Raw genomic sequence first — 16,861 nt, forward strand, 5'->3', positions numbered from 1 at the left:
GTAGCACTCATCGTTGGGAAATCAGGCTCCTCTGATCAGATGTTGGGCCCTCTTCATCCTCCTCCTGGCGATAGGGGCCCATCTGTGCAATGGCAGAGGCGGGTGTAGGTGTTAGTTTAGTTCTAGGTTGTATTGGGATGTGGTGGTTTAGGCCTTAACCTCCTAACTACCCCTCATACCTGTATGGGGGTTGATTAGGTGATTAGTGTTAGTATTAATTAGGCATTAAACTCCTAAACTCCTAACTATCCTTCATACCTGTATGGGGGTTGAATAGGTAATTATTAATGGTTACTATTTATTAGGCCTTAATCTCCTAACCACCCCTCATGCCTGTATGGGGGTTGAATAGGTAATTATTAATGGTTACTATTTATTAGGCCTTAATCTCCTAACCACCCCTCATACCTGTATGGGTGTGGATTAGGTGATTATTGAGATTTACCATTTATTAGGCCTTAATCTTCTTACCACCCCTCATACCTGTATTGGTGTTGATTAAATGATTAGGTTAGGGCAGCTTGGGGGTTAATAGTGCATTTATCTACAAATTTTAAAATAGTATACATTCTTATGTATGATGCATATTCTTTTACTATTATATATAAATTAATAATGTTTTTTTTTCTTGTTTTGTTTTTTATTTTAAACATAAACATATATTTTAAATATATATATTATACTTACACAAGGCATTAGTATAACAATTGTATTATTACATGGCATGCAGTTATGTAATACTTTAATCATAATGCAGCTGTCTTTTATAACATAAATATCTATTTAAAAATATATTTATTTTTAAAATAATAAATGCATCAAGCAAGAATATCTGCATTTTAATTTATATATCCAATACTTAAACTAATATGAATTATACATGACCATGCATTTTATTTAAAAAAAATGTAGATATTATGTAGTCAGGCCTTGCATTGATATTCAATATTTAAACTGCAATGCATGTATATTGCATAATGATTTAAGTATTGAATATACATTACCATGTTAGCTTGTTATGCTTATTAGTGATAGCATAGATATATATGTTAATTTATATTTATTTTATAGTAGTCAGTAGCATTAAATTATATTTTTATATAACAGGCATGCAGTTTTGTAGAACTATAATGTTAATTATACTATCTTTAATTACAAATTATAAACAAAACAAGCAACATTAAATACATTTTAATGTATATGCAAATATTTAAACATTATGCATTCTACATAACAATGCATAATTTTAAATATTGAATATTTATGTGTAGTGTCTTAGCTTCTATAGTTAGCTTTAGGTTATGGCCGTTTAGGGGTCAATGTTTAAATAACATGTACAGTATAGTCATGTATAATGCATATTGTTTAAAGTATTGCACATATCTATAGACTAAAGATATTTAATTATGTATTCTATTATTTTAAACATAAACATATATTTTCAAATATATATTTATGTTTGAAATAATAGCAAGCAACCATTAAATACCTTTTGAGATATCTACAATACTTTAAATAATCAATATTGTACATGACTCAGTGCCGGACTGGAGTTGAGATGCATTTTAGTGCATCTCTGTGACACATCATTTAAACATTGATTATTATTTTAGCTACATAGCTTCATAGTTATAATGAATTATTATTAATTATTAATTATAATTTATTATAGTGAGGTGTTTTCTGACAGTAGGCAGTATGTGGTAGCTAGCTGAGGTGTTCCAGGGTTGTGTAGTTTAGACATTATGTTAGTGTAGGCGGCATTAGGGACTAAGCTGGGCATTCTGAGGGTGTGAAGGAAAGGTGTGACATAGTTGTAGGTGGTTGGGGGAGTTAGCTGGGCGGTGCAGGCAAAGTGTAGGTTAGCTGTGATTTAGGTGTAGGCGGTAGATAGGAGGTAGTGAGGCAGAGCAGGGGGTGTAGGTTATGCGTGCCTTAGTTATAGGCGTTCAGGGGGAGTTAGCGGGGAGTGCTAGTGTGAGTAGCCTGCACTTTGAATCAGCAAAGTGCAGGTTGCGAGAAGGGTAGTGGCTATGTTTGTCTCAGTAGCTACCAGCTGTTGAGACTACATCACCTGAGCTAGTAAGTGTATCTGTAGTAAAACTTAGGTACCCACAGCAATATTTGAAGTATCTGAAAAAAAGGAGAAGAGCGCAGACTCAAGTGCAGGGTAAAACGTTGTTTAATACTTCCACACACAGGTAAAATGGCAACTCACTAGAAAGACAGAAGATATCAGCACACCACACAATATATTATATGTGTTAGTACAACTTATCCCAGGAGCAGCAGTTCAATAGTCAGCGGTTTCCAAATCATTAAAACACTCCGATAGTCTTGGGAAGTTGTCCTGGAAAGCCGTTTAGGGCAAATGTCCGTTTGGGCTCCGTTTGATTAAATGTATGAGCTGATAATATCTCTCTCAGCAAGCAAATGCCTAATGAGGATGGTAGGATATTAGTACAGCATACCCTCGGCCCACAAAACCGTAGCTTCCTCACTGCAGATCAGGGAACTACGGTGGCCTCACAGGGTCAAAAAAGAGAGAGGAAAGGGGCGGTTCTCTACGCATTTCATCCCGACACAGCGGGACTTTCTCAAGAGTGAAGAGTCAGAGTGATGCAGTGCTCCTTATGAATGGTGTGAAATATACACTCCCACACATTGGACCAATGACATCAATTCATAAAATGGAACAGCTATGTGATCATTCATAAGGAGCATAGCGACATTTCCAAAGTTAAAAATAAAATCAATTGATAAAATGTATCACTCGATTTAAAACATAAGGTATACAAATAAATATTCCAAAAAATTCATAAACCTAAAATAAGTCATTAAAACAAACTGATAAAATGTACATTCTTACTGGAAGTTTTAAAACTAATAAGAAACATATATTTTCTCAAATATTACAAAAAATATCAATACAAATACTATTTTAAAAAGCTAAACATGGTTAGTGAACTATTCATACACATAAATAAATATATAATAGAAAAGCCTGTATATCTAGTTCAATATTTAACCCTTTAGGTTCCATATAGTTTAGAGTCTTTATCCAAAAAGTCTCTCTTTTTCTAAGTCTTAATAACCTATTATTGTCCCAGATATTAGGTGCAACCCATTCAACAATTTTAATACTCAAATCTTGTGGGTTGCGATTATGATGTAAATTAAAATGATGAGATACACTGTGGTTCTCAAAACCAGACACAATATTCCTGATATGTTCTCTTAGTCTATATTTAATTTTACGTTTTGTGTGACCTATGTAAATATGCCCACATTTACAGATTAGCTGATATACACCATATATATTGGTATTTGCTACCATTATAGTTGCTAAATAGGGGACACATGATACATTCTGGTGTTTTACACAGATACAGACCAGTAGCTCCACCACACCAACTAGTTAAAGAACCTACTTTCTTATGTTGTCTTAGTTTAGTGGGTGCAATGTAATTTTTAATGTCTTTATTTTTTCTAAAGATTACTTCAGGTTTATCTCCCAATATTTGATTTAAAACAGGGTCTAATTTTAGGACCTTCCAGTGTTTTTTCAAAATATTTTTTAATTCTATAATGCTGATTATTAAAACTAGTTACAAATTTTGGATACTTTTCCTTCTTATTATGATTTGTCCCTTGTTTAATACTTTTGGGTTGATTATTAATAAGAGATGCCCTATTCATATTTGCTACTTTGTTTTTACTATCTTCGAACAGATCAATACTGTATCCCTTTTCCAAAAACTTATTAGTAAGGATTTTGGATTCCTCATTAAAGTCCTCCATATTCATGCAGTTCCGTTTGATTCTCTGGTACTGTCCTAGTGGAATATTCCACTTCCATTGTCTTAGATGGCCACTTTTGGCATTCAGAAGACTATTTCTATCTGTACATTTATGAAAATTCTTAACCGCTACAGTATTAGTACTAAGATTGTGATATAAGGTAAGGTCTAAAAAAGAGAAAGATGTCGGAGAAATATCGTGGGTAAATTTTAAATTGTATATATTCCTATTTAGATATGTTAAGAAACTATTGATATTTTCCAAGGGTCCCTGCCAAATAATTATAATATCGTCAATGACTTGATAATACTTAATAATATTATGTCCGTGCAGCAGACAAAGGTGGGGGCATTGTAGTCCAAAATAGGAAAGACTACCTTAATGAAGCCTATCTTTTATTGGCAGATACTAAAATTTATCAGCCTCTTACTTATAATCCCACTAATAAATATAAAAAAGATTTGCTCTTATTTTTGTCAGAAGCAAAATCTAATAAGATTCTTGATATGGATGAATACAACTATATTTATGAGGTTGCCCCCAAAATAGCGTGTTTTTATCGCAGCCTATTGCAGAGACACTATTGATGTTATTAATACATTTGAGGGCATTCCATGGATTTGAGTATTAAAATTGTTGACTGGGTTGCACCTAATATCTGGGACACTAATAGATTATTAAGACTTAGAAAAAGAGAGACTTTTTTGATAAAGACTCTAAACTGCATAGAACCTAATGGGTTAAATATTGAACTAGATATACAGGCTTTTCTATGACATATTTATTTATTTATGTGTATGAATAGTTTACTAACCATGTTAAGCTTTTTAATAAATATTTGTATTGATATTTTTTGTAATATTTGAGAAAATATATGTTTCTTATTAGTTTTAAAACTTGCAGTAAGAATGTACATTTTATCAGTTTGTTTTAATGACTTATTTTAGATTTTTAAATTTTTTGGAATATTTATTTGTATACCTCATGTTTTAAATTGAGTGATACATTTTATAAATTGATTTTATTTTTAACTTTGGCAATGTCGCTATGCTCCTTATGAATGATCACATAGTTGTTCCGTTTTATGAATTGATGTCATTGGTCCAATGTGTGGGAGTGTATATTTCACAATAGAAAAAAGGATGATCCAATTCCAGGTAGATGAAAAATAAAATCTAACTTTATTGAAGATCATTCGTTTAAAACCAAGGGGGTGAAAAACACCATAGCAAGCTGTAACTTGTAGCAGGCAAAGCACTTGGCTTACACGTTTCGGCTTAGTGAGCCGTAATCATAGCCTGATGTGCAATGTCTGTTACCACTATTTAAAGGCAAAGGATCATTATGCTAATGGACATTAATTAAAACATGATTTAAACAATTGGATGTCTGCTACAAGTTATTTAACTCTGTACTGGCTTCTGAAATGTTTATACAATAATATTAAATAGGGGATTCAATGTTAAGAATATTGTTTAAAACAAAAATATATAATTTCACAACCTCATAAACAATATTATGGATTCAATGCACAAAATTATATAAATTCTACATTGAATTTAAATGATATTGGTTTTATTCATTATCCAATGTATACTTATTAATTAAAGGAATCACTGCGCTTCTTAGTTAACCACTGTTAGGGCTTCTTGTTAAAGGATAACAAGAAAACTAAGATCATTTGATAATAGAAGTAAATTAGAAAGTTGTTTAAAATGTTATGTTCTATCTAAATCATAAAAGAAAAAAAATTGGGTCTTATGTCCCTTTAAGTTACAAAAAATAAAAAATTGAAGTTACAATATCATAAAAAGCTATTTTTTTTAAATAAACTACAATATCTAAAATAAAAAAACACCTTTATACCTAACACTAAACTACATGACCCATAAAATACCCATCCAAAAAAAGAACCTAACCCCTAACACTAAAATAGACCTTTTGTAAGGCATTGCCCTAAAGTGATCAGCTCTTTTACATTTAAAAATCAATTAAGAAACCCCCCTCTACAATACAAGTAACCCCCACCCCCAAAATTCTTAGAAAAGAGAAGTTAAAATAAAAAGCCTATTTTTAAAAATTAAAAAACCCACCCCAAAAAAGCCATAAATAAACCCAAAAGTAGCACTCATCGTTGGGAAATCAGGCTCCTCTGATCAGATGTTGGGCCCTCTTCATCCTCCTCCTGGCGATAGGGGCCCATCTGTGCAATGGCAGAGGCGGGTGTAGGTGTTAGTTTAGTTCTAGGTTGTATTGGGATGTGGTGGTTTAGGCCTTAACCTCCTAACTACCCCTCATACCTGTATGGGGGTTGATTAGGTGATTAGTGTTAGTATTAATTAGGCATTAAACTCCTAAACTCCTAACTATCCTTCATACCTGTATGGGGGTTGAATAGGTAATTATTAATGGTTACTATTTATTAGGCCTTAATCTCCTAACCACCCCTCATACCTGTATGGGGGTTGAATAGGTAATTATTAATGGTTACTATTTATTAGGCCTTAATCTCCTAACCACCCCTCATACCTGTATGGGTGTGGATTAGGTGATTATTGAGATTTACCATTTATTAGGCCTTAATCTTCTTACCACCCCTCATACCTGTATTGGTGTTGATTAAATGATTAGGTTAGGACAGCTTGGGGGTTAATAGTGCATTTATCTACAAATTTTAAAATAGTATACATTCTTATGTATGATGCATATTCTTTTACTATTATATATAAATTAATAATGTTTTTTTTTCTTGTTTTGTTTTTTATTTCAAACATAAACATATATTTTAAATATATATATATTATATTCATGTTACACAAGGCATTAGTATAACAATTGTATTATTACATAACAGGCATGCAGTTATGTAATACTTTAATCATAATGCAGCTGTCTTTTATAACATAAATATCTATTTAAAAATATATTTATTTTTAAAATAATAAATGCATCAAGCAAGAATATCTGCATTTTAATTTATATATCCAATACTTAAACTAATATGAATTATACATGACCATGCATTTTATTTAAAAAAAATGTAGATATTATGTAGTCAGGCCTTGCATTGATATTCAATATTTAAACTGCAATGCATGTATATTGCATAATGATTTAAGTATTGAATATACATTACCATGTTAGCTTGTTATGCTTATTAGTGATAACATAGATATATATGTTAATTTATATTTATTTTATAGTAGTCAGTAGCATTAAATTATATTTTTATATAACAGGCATGCAGTTTTGTAGAACTATAATGTTAATTATACTATCTTTAATTACAAATTATAAACAAAACAAGCAACATTAAATACATTTTAATGTATATGCAAATATTTAAACATTATGCATTCTACATAACAATGCATAATTTTAAATATTGAATATTTATGTGTAGTGCCTTAGCTTCTATAGTTAGCTTTAGGTTATGGCCGTTTAGGGGTCAATGTTTAAATAACATGTACAGTATAGTCATGTATAATGCATATTGTTTAAAGTATTGCACATATCTATAGACTAAAGATATTTAATTATGTATTCTATTATTTTAAACATAAACATATATTTTCAAATATATATTTATGTTTGAAATAATAGCAAGCAACCATTAAATACCTTTTGAGAAGATATCTACAATACTTTAAATAATCAATATTGTACATGACTCAGTGCCGGACTGGAGTTGAGATGCATTTTAGTGCATCTCTGTGACACATCATTTAAACATTGATTATTATTTTAGCTACATAGCTTCATAGTTATAATGAATTATTATTAATTATTAATTATAATTTATTATAGTGAGGTGTTTTCTGACAGTAGGCAGTATGTGGTAGCTAGCTGAGGTGTTCCAGGGTTGTGTAGTTTAGACATTATGTTAGTGTAGGCGGCATTAGGGACTAAGCTGGGCATTCTGAGGGTGTGAAGGAAAGGTGTGACATAGTTGTAGGTGGTTGGGGGAGTTAGCTGGGCGGTGCAGGCAAAGTGTAGGTTAGCTGTGATTTAGGTGTAGGCGGTAGATAGGAGGTAGTGAGGCAGAGCAGGGGGGTGTAGGTTATGCGTGCCTTAGTTATAGGCGTTCAGGGGGAGTTAGCGGGGAGTGCTAGTGTGAGTAGCCTGCACTTTGAATCAGCAAAGTGCAGGTTGCGACAAGGGTAGTGGCTATGTTTGTCTCAGTAGCTACCAGCTGTTGAGACTACATCACCTGAGCTAGTAAGTGTATCTGTAGTAAAACTTAGGTACCCACAGCAATATTTGAAGTATCTGAAAAAAAGGAGAAGAGCGCAGACTCAAGTGCAGGGTAAAACGTTGTTTAATACTTCCACACACAGGTAAAATGGCAACTCACTAGAAAGACAGAAGATATCAGCACAGCACACAATATATTATATGTGTTAGTACAACTTATCCCAGGAGCAGCAGTTCAGTAGTCAGCGGTTTCCAAATCATTAAAACACTCCGATAGTCTTGGGAAGTTGTCCTGGAAAGCCGTTTAGGGCAAATGTCCGTTTGGGCTCCGTTTGATTAAATGTATGAGCTGATAATATCTCTCTCAGCAAGCAAATGCCTAATGAGGATGGTAGGATATTAGTACAGCATACCCTCGGCCCACAAAACCGTAGCTTCCTCACTGCAGATCAGGGAACTACGGTGGCCTCACAGGGTCAAAAAAGAGAGAGGAAAGGGGCGGTTCTCTACGCATTTCGTCCCGACACAGCGGGACTTTCTCAAGAGTGAAGAGTCAGAGTGATGCAGTGCTCCTTATGAATGGTGTGAAATATACACTCCCACACATTGGACCAATGACATCAATTCATAAAATGGAACAGCTATGTGATCATTCATAAGGAGCATAGCGACATTTCCAAAGTTAAAAATAAAATCAATTGATAAAATGTATCACTCGATTTAAAACATAAGGTATACAAATAAATATTCCAAAAAATTCATAAACCTAAAATAAGTCATTAAAACAAACTGATAAAATGTACATTCTTACTGGAAGTTTTAAAACTAATAAGAAACATATATTTTCTCAAATATTACAAAAAATATCAATACAAATACTATTTTAAAAAGCTAAACATGGTTAGTGAACTATTCATACACATAAATAAATATATCATAGAAAAGCCTGTATATCTAGTTCAATATTTAACCCTTTAGGTTCCATATAGTTTAGAGTCTTTATCCAAAAAGTCTCTCTTTTTCTAAGTCTTAATAACCTATTATTGTCCCAGATATTAGGTGCAACCCATTCAACAATTTTAATACTCAAATCTTGTGGGTTGCGATTATGATGTAAATTAAAATGATGAGATACACTGTGGTTCTCAAAACCAGACACAATATTCCTGATATGTTCTCTTAGTCTATATTTAATTTTACGTTTTGTGTGACCTATATAAATATGCCCACATTTACAGATTAGCTGATATACACCATATATATTGGTATTTGCTACCATTATAGTTGCTAAATAGGGGACACATGATACATTCTGGTGTTTTACACAGATACAGACCAGTAGCTCCACCACACCAACTAGTTAAAGAACCTACTTTCTTATGTTGTCTTAGTTTAGTGGGTGCAATGTAATTTTTAATGTCTTTATTTTTTCTAAAGATTACTTCAGGTTTATCTCCCAATATTTGATTTAAAACAGGGTCTAATTTTAGGACCTTCCAGTGTTTTTTCAAAATATTTTTTAATTCTATAATGCTGATTATTAAAACTAGTTACAAATTTTGGATACTTTTCCTTCTTATTATGATTTGTCCCTTGTTTAATACTTTTGGGTTGATTATTAATAAGAGATGCCCTATTCATATTTGCTACTTTGTTTTTACTATCTTCGAACAGATCAATACTGTATCCCTTTTCCAAAAACTTATTAGTAAGGATTTTGGATTCCTCATTAAAGTCCTCCATATTCATGCAGTTCCGTTTGATTCTCTGGTACTGTCCTAGTGGAATATTCCACTTCCATTGTCTTAGATGGCCACTTTTGGCATTCAGAAGACTATTTCTATCTGTACATTTATGAAAATTCTTAACCGCTACAGTATTAGTACTAAGATTGTGATATAAGGTAAGGTCTAAAAAAGAGAAAGATGTCGGAGAAATATTGTGGGTAAATTTTAAATTGTATATATTCCTATTTAGATATGTTAAGAAACTATTGATATTTTCCAAGGGTCCCTGCCAAATAATTATAATATCGTCAATGACTTGATAATACTTAATAATATTATGTCCGTGCAGCAGACAAAGGTGGGGGCATTGTAGTCCAAAATAGGAAAGACTACCTTAATGAAGCCTATCTTTTATTGGCAGATACTAAAATTTATCAGCCTCTTACTTATAATCCCACTAATAAATATAAAAAAGATTTGCTCTTATTTTTGTCAGAAGCAAAATCTAATAAGATTCTTGATATGGATGAATACAACTATATTTATGAGGTTGCCCCCAAAATAGCGTGTTTTTATCGCAGCCTATTGCAGAGACACTATTGATGTTATTAATACATTTGAGGGCATTCCATGGATTTGAGTATTAAAATTGTTGACTGGGTTGCACCTAATATCTGGGACACTAATAGATTATTAAGACTTAGAAAAAGAGAGACTTTTTGGATAAAGACTCTAAACTGCATAGAAATTAATGGGTTAAATATTGAACTAGATATACAGGCTTTTCTATGACATATTTATTTATTTATGTGTATGAATAGTTTACTAACCATGTTAAGCTTTTTAATAAATATTTGTATTGATATTTTTTGTAATATTTGAGAAAATATATGTTTCTTATTAGTTTTAAAACTTGCAGTAAGAATGTACATTTTATCAGTTTGTTTTAATGACTTATTTTAGATTTTTTAATTTTTTGGAATATTTATTTGTATACCTCATGTTTTAAATTGAGTGATACATTTTATAAATTGATTTTATTTTTAACTTTGGCAATGTCGCTATGCTCCTTATGAATGATCACATAGTTATTCCGTTTTATGAATTGATGTCATTGGTCCAATGTGTGGGAGTGTATATTTCACAATAGAAAAAAGGATGATCCAATTCCAGGTAGATGAAAAATAAAATCTAACTTTATTGAAGATCATTCGTTTAAAACCAAGGGGGTGAAAAACACCATAGCAAGCTGTAACTTGTAGCAGGCAAAGCACTTGGCTTACGCGTTTCGGCTTAGTGAGCCGTAATCATAGCCTGATGTGCAATGTCTGTTACCACTATTTAAAGGCAAAGGATCATTATGCTAATGGACATTAATTAAAACATGATTTAAACAATTGGATGTCTGCTACAAGTTATTTAACTCTGTACTGGCTTCTGAAATGTTTATACAATAATATTAAATAGGGGATTCAATGTTAAGAATATTGTTTAAAACAAAAATATATAATTTCACAACCTCATAAACAATATTATGGATTCAATGCACAAAATTATATAAATTCTACATTGAATTTAAATGATATTGGTTTTATTCATTATCCAATGTATACTTATTAATTAAAGGAATCACTGCGCTTCTTAGTTAACCACTGTTAGGGCTTCTTGCAACTGTCAGAGTATGAGCAAGTTTAATGTAAGCAATATGTGAATGGTTACAAAGTGGTTGGATGGAAGTGTAAGCAAATATTGGGTCTATATTTAACTTAAAACCTCAAAGCATATAACTGTGTTTAAGGTGATATTGAAACTCTCCCTAAAAATATTATGCTTTTTTATATATTAAGTGTAGACCAAGTCTCTATGTGAGCTGATAGAAATAGTCATTTATGTTCACACAATTTATCAAATGTTAATTCCTATTACTCAAATTTCACCTACAACTTCATGTAAAGGGGCTTGATTCATTTTCGGTGTGTGGCACATTCTGGCTTGATTAAATATTACATGAGGGTCTTGTGATAAATTTAAATTATCTGTAATTTGTCTTTGGAGATCTTTAAGGGCTACAAAACTCAGATGGTCTAGCTCTAGTGTTGGAATAAACTAGATACTTATTTCCAAAAATTGATCATGTCATACTTAGAGTTTAATCCCTTTGGTATTCTTGTTTCTAGCTGGAAAATCCAATAGATTTCACGTTTAGCTAGGAGTTGATCTAAATCTCCACCTCTTGTTGGTAAAGACACTTTTTCAATGATACACCACTGAAATGTGGCCAAATTGCCACCATGCTTAATTGAAAAGTGCTGCACCAAGGGAGTTGTTGATTTACCCACATTAATAGTGGAAAGGTGTTCCCTAATCCTGCTTCTCATATCCCTTGAGGTCAACCCTACATATTGTAGGTGACATTGATTACATGAGATGAGATAGATTACATAGCAGGACTTGCAATTCACACAGGACTGTATTTGTGCTCTTTTCCATTGGCATATGATGTAAAAGTCTGTGTGACTTGCACATGTTCACACGGCTTACAACGACTACTGCTGCATTTATACGTGCCCAAGTGTGTCAACCATGAATTGGTAGCTGTGCTGGCTTTACATAATTGTGTAGGTGCCAAAATATTACCTAGAGTGGTACTCTTTTTATATGAACACCTTATTCCTTTTTCTGCCACTGTCATCAATTTGTCATCGGCCCTTAGAATTGAAAAATGTTTTTTCACAATATTACAAATGGATCTATATTGTGCACTATACTGTGTGACAAAATACACCCCTTCAAAATGTTCTTTATTAGATGTTTGTTTTTTGTTCAAAAGTGTCTCTCTGGGAATAGAACTGACTACTTTCCTAGCCTTACTTATTTCTCTTTTGGGATATTTTCGCTCTTTGAATCTCTCTGTGAGATTATCTGCCTCAAGTTCGAACTCCCTATCATTTGAACAGTTTCTCCTGATGCGTGAGAACTGTCCTTTTGCTATCGCATACCTAATTTGCTTTGGGTGATTACTCTTTCCATGTAACAAATTGTTACCGGAAATCGGTTTGTGATAGACTCCTGTCTCAATGTGTTCTCCAATAGTTCCTTTCAAAGTTAAATCCAAAAAGTTAATCTTTGTCAAATCTGCTTCAAATGTGAAGCTTAAACCAATGTCATTATCATTTAGATATCTGACAAATTCTGGTATCAAGCTGTAATCTCCACTCCATATAAATAGCAGATCATCTATGAATCTTCAATACATTTTTATATTTTCCCTGAAAGGGTTGCTATCTCCAAAGATGCGGCACCACTCCCATTTGCCCAGGTATAAGTTGGCATAAGATGGTGCAAACTTCGCACCCATGGCTGTGCCACATCTTTGGCGATAGCACACCCCCTCAAATTTGAAATAATTGTGTGATAACAAGAAGGTTACAGCTCTTATTATGTACTCTTGAAACTCACTGGAATAGTCTGTACACATATCCAAAAAGAATGCCAATGCTTGTATACCTTTATCATGGGGAATGGATGAATAAACTGCTATTGCATCCACCGTGAGCCATGTGCTCGATTCATCCCATGTCAAGTCTTGTAGTGTATTGATTACATGTGTAGTGTCTCTCAGGTATGCTGGTAATGATACAACCAAAGGCTGAAGAATGGAGTCAACCCATTGTGAGAGGTACTCCAAAAGGGAGCCAATCCCACTCACAATGGGCCTTCCCTTGACTTGACTAAGGGATTTGTGTACCTTTGGAAGGTGGTGGAACCAGGGCATCATTGGATGTTCTACATCTAGGTAAGCACAAGTCTCTTTGTCTATGAAGCCCTGGTCCACACCATCGTCCAAAAGTTGACTGAGTTCTCTACCAAATTCTTTGGTTGGATCCTTTCTAAGAACAATGTAATCATTTGGATTCTGTAGCTGGCGTAAAGCTTCAGTTACATAGTCGTGTTTATCCATAACCACAACCGATCCACCTTTATCGGCTGTGCGTATTACCAAATTTGGATTACATTGTAAAGCTGTTAAAGCCTTCTTTTCTTTATTAGTCAAATTAGATGTAGGTTTACCCATATCTTGTGCCAACTTCACTAGATCTTTTTCTACTCTTTGGTGAAAAGTTTCCAATATGGAACCTCTACTGTGTACGGGGTAAAATTTTGACCTATTCTTAAAGGTAGTACCTGTATTTACATCTTGTCTCAGTGGAACTGATTCAAACTCTAAGGCCTAGATTTGGAGTTTGGCGTTAGCCGTGAAAACCAGCGTTAGAGGCTCCTAACGCTGGTTTTGGCCGCCCGCTGGTATTTGGAGTCAGTGATTAAAGGGTCTAACGCTCACTTTTCAGCCGCGACTTTTCCATACCACAGATCCCCTTACGTCAATTGCGTATCCTATCTTTTCAATGGGATCTTCCTAACGCCGGTATTTAGAGTCGTTTCTGAAGTGAGCGTTAGAGCTCTAACGACAAAACTCCAGCCGCAGGAAAATAGCAGTAGTTAAGAGCTTTCTGGGCTAACGCCGGTTCATAAAGCTCCTAACTACTGTGCTCTAAAGTACACTAACACCCATAAACTACCTATGTACCCCTAAACCGAGCTCACCCCACATCGCCGCCACTCGATTAAAATTTTTTAACCCCTAATCTGCCGACCGCCACCTACGTTATACTTATGTACCCCTAATCTGCTGCCCCTAACACCGCCGACCCCTATATTATATTTATTAACCCCTAATCTGCCCCCCTCAACGTCGCCGACACCTGCCTACACTTATTAACTCCTAATCTGCCGAGCGGACCTGAGCGCTACTATAATAAATGTATTAACCCCTAATCCGCCTCACTAACCCTATAATAAATAGTATTAACCCCTAATCTGCCCTCCCTAACATCGTCGACACCTAACTTCAATTATTAACCCCTAATCTGACGACCGGAGCTCACCGCTACTATAATAAATGGATTAACCCCTAAAGCTAAGTCTAACCCTAACTCTAACACCCCCCCTAAGTTAAATATAATTTAAATCTAACAAAATAAATTAACTCTTATTAAATAAATTATTCCTATTTAAAGCTAAATACTTACCTGTAAAATACATCCTAATATAGCTACAATATAAATTATAATTATATTATAGCTATTTTAGGATTAATATTTATTTTACAGGCAACTTGGTAATTATTTTAACCAGGTACAATAGCTATTTAATAGTTACCTAGTTAAAATAATAACAAATTTACCTGTAAAATAAATCCTAACCTAAGATATAATTAAACCTAACACTACCCTATCAATAAATTAATTAAATAAACTACCTACAATTACCTACAATTAACCTAACACTACACTATCAATAAATTAATTAAACACAATTCCTACAAATAAATACAATTAAATAAACTAGCTAAAGTACAAAAAATAAAAAAGAACTAAGTTACAAAAAATAAAAAAATATTTACAAACATAAGAAAAATATTACAACAATTTTAAACTAATTACACCTACTCTAAGCCCCCTAATAAAATAACAAAGCCCCCCAAAATAAAAAATTCCCTACCCTATTCTAAATTAAAAAAGGTAAAAGCTCTTTTACCTTACCAGCCCTGAACAGGGCCCTTTGCGGGGCATGCCCCAAGAATTTCAGCTCTTTTGCCTGTAAAAAAAAACATACAATACCCCCCCCCCAACATTACAACCCACCACCCACATACCCCTAATCTAACCCAAACCCCCCTTAAATAAACCTAACACTAAGCCCCTGAAGATCTTCCTACCTTGTCTTCACCATCCAGGTTCACCGATCCATCCTGAAGAGCTCCTCCGATGTCCTGATCCAAGCCCAAGCGGGGGGCTGAAGAGGTCCATGATCCGGTCAAAGTCTTCATCCAAGCGGGGCAGAAGAGGATCTTCCATCCGATTGAAGTCTTCATCCAAGCAGCATCCATCCGGAGCGAAGCGGCAGGATCCTGAAGACCTCCAGCGCGGAACATCCATCCGGCCCGACGACTGAACGACGAATGACTGTTCCTTTAAGGGACGTCATCCAAGATGGCGTCCCTCGAATTCCGATTGGCTGATAGGATTCTATCAGCCAATCGGAATTAAGGTAGGAATTTTCTGATTGGCTGATGGAATCAGCCAATCAGAATCAAGTTCAATCCGATTGGCTGATCGGAACAGCCAATAGAATGCGAGCTCAATCTGATTGGCTTTATTGAATCAGAAAATTCCTACCTTAATTCCGATTGGCTGATAGAATCCTATCAGCCAATCGGAATTCGAGGGACGCCATCTTGGATGACGTCCCTTAAAGGAACAGTCATTCGTCGTTCAGTCGTCGGGCCGGATGGATGTTCCGCGCTGGAGGTCTTCAGGATCCTGCCGCTTCGCTCCGGATGGATGCTGCTTGGATGAAGACTTCAATCGGATGGAAGATCCTCTTCTGCCCCGCTTGGATGAAGACTTTGTCCGGATCATGGACCTCTTCAGCCCCCCGCTTGGGCTTGGATCAAAAGAGCTTTTACCTTTTTTAATTTAGAATAGGGTAGGGAATTTTTTATTTTGGGGGGCTTTGTTATTTTATTAGGGGGCTTAGAGTAGGTGTAATTAGTTTAAAATTGTTGTAATATTTTTCTTATGTTTGTAAATATTTTTTTATATTTTGTAACTTAGTTCTTTTTTATTTTTTGTACTTTAGCTAGTTTATTTAATTGTATTTATTTGTAGGAATTGTGTTTAATTAATTTATTGATAGTGTAGTGTTAGGTTAATTGTAGGTAATTGTAGGTAGTTTATTTAATTAATTTATTGATAGGGTAGTGTTAGGTTTAATTATATCTTAGGTTAGGATTTATTTTACAGGTAAATTTGTTATTATTTTAACTAGGTAACTATTAAATAGCTATTGTACCTGGTTAAAATAATTACCAAGTTGCCTGTAAAATAAATATTAATCCTAAAATAGCTATAATATAATTATAATTTATATTGTAGCTATATTAGGATGTATTTTACAGGTAAGTATTTAGCTTTAAATAGGAATAATTAATTTAATAAGAGTTAATTTATTTCGTTAGATGTAAATTATATTTAAGTTAGGGGGGTGTTAGTGTTAGGGTTAGACTTAGCTTTAGG

Source organism: Bombina bombina, chromosome 2 (assembly GCF_027579735.1).
Source record: "Bombina bombina isolate aBomBom1 chromosome 2, aBomBom1.pri, whole genome shotgun sequence".
In the NCBI taxonomy this organism is placed as follows: Eukaryota; Metazoa; Chordata; class Amphibia; order Anura; family Bombinatoridae; genus Bombina; species Bombina bombina.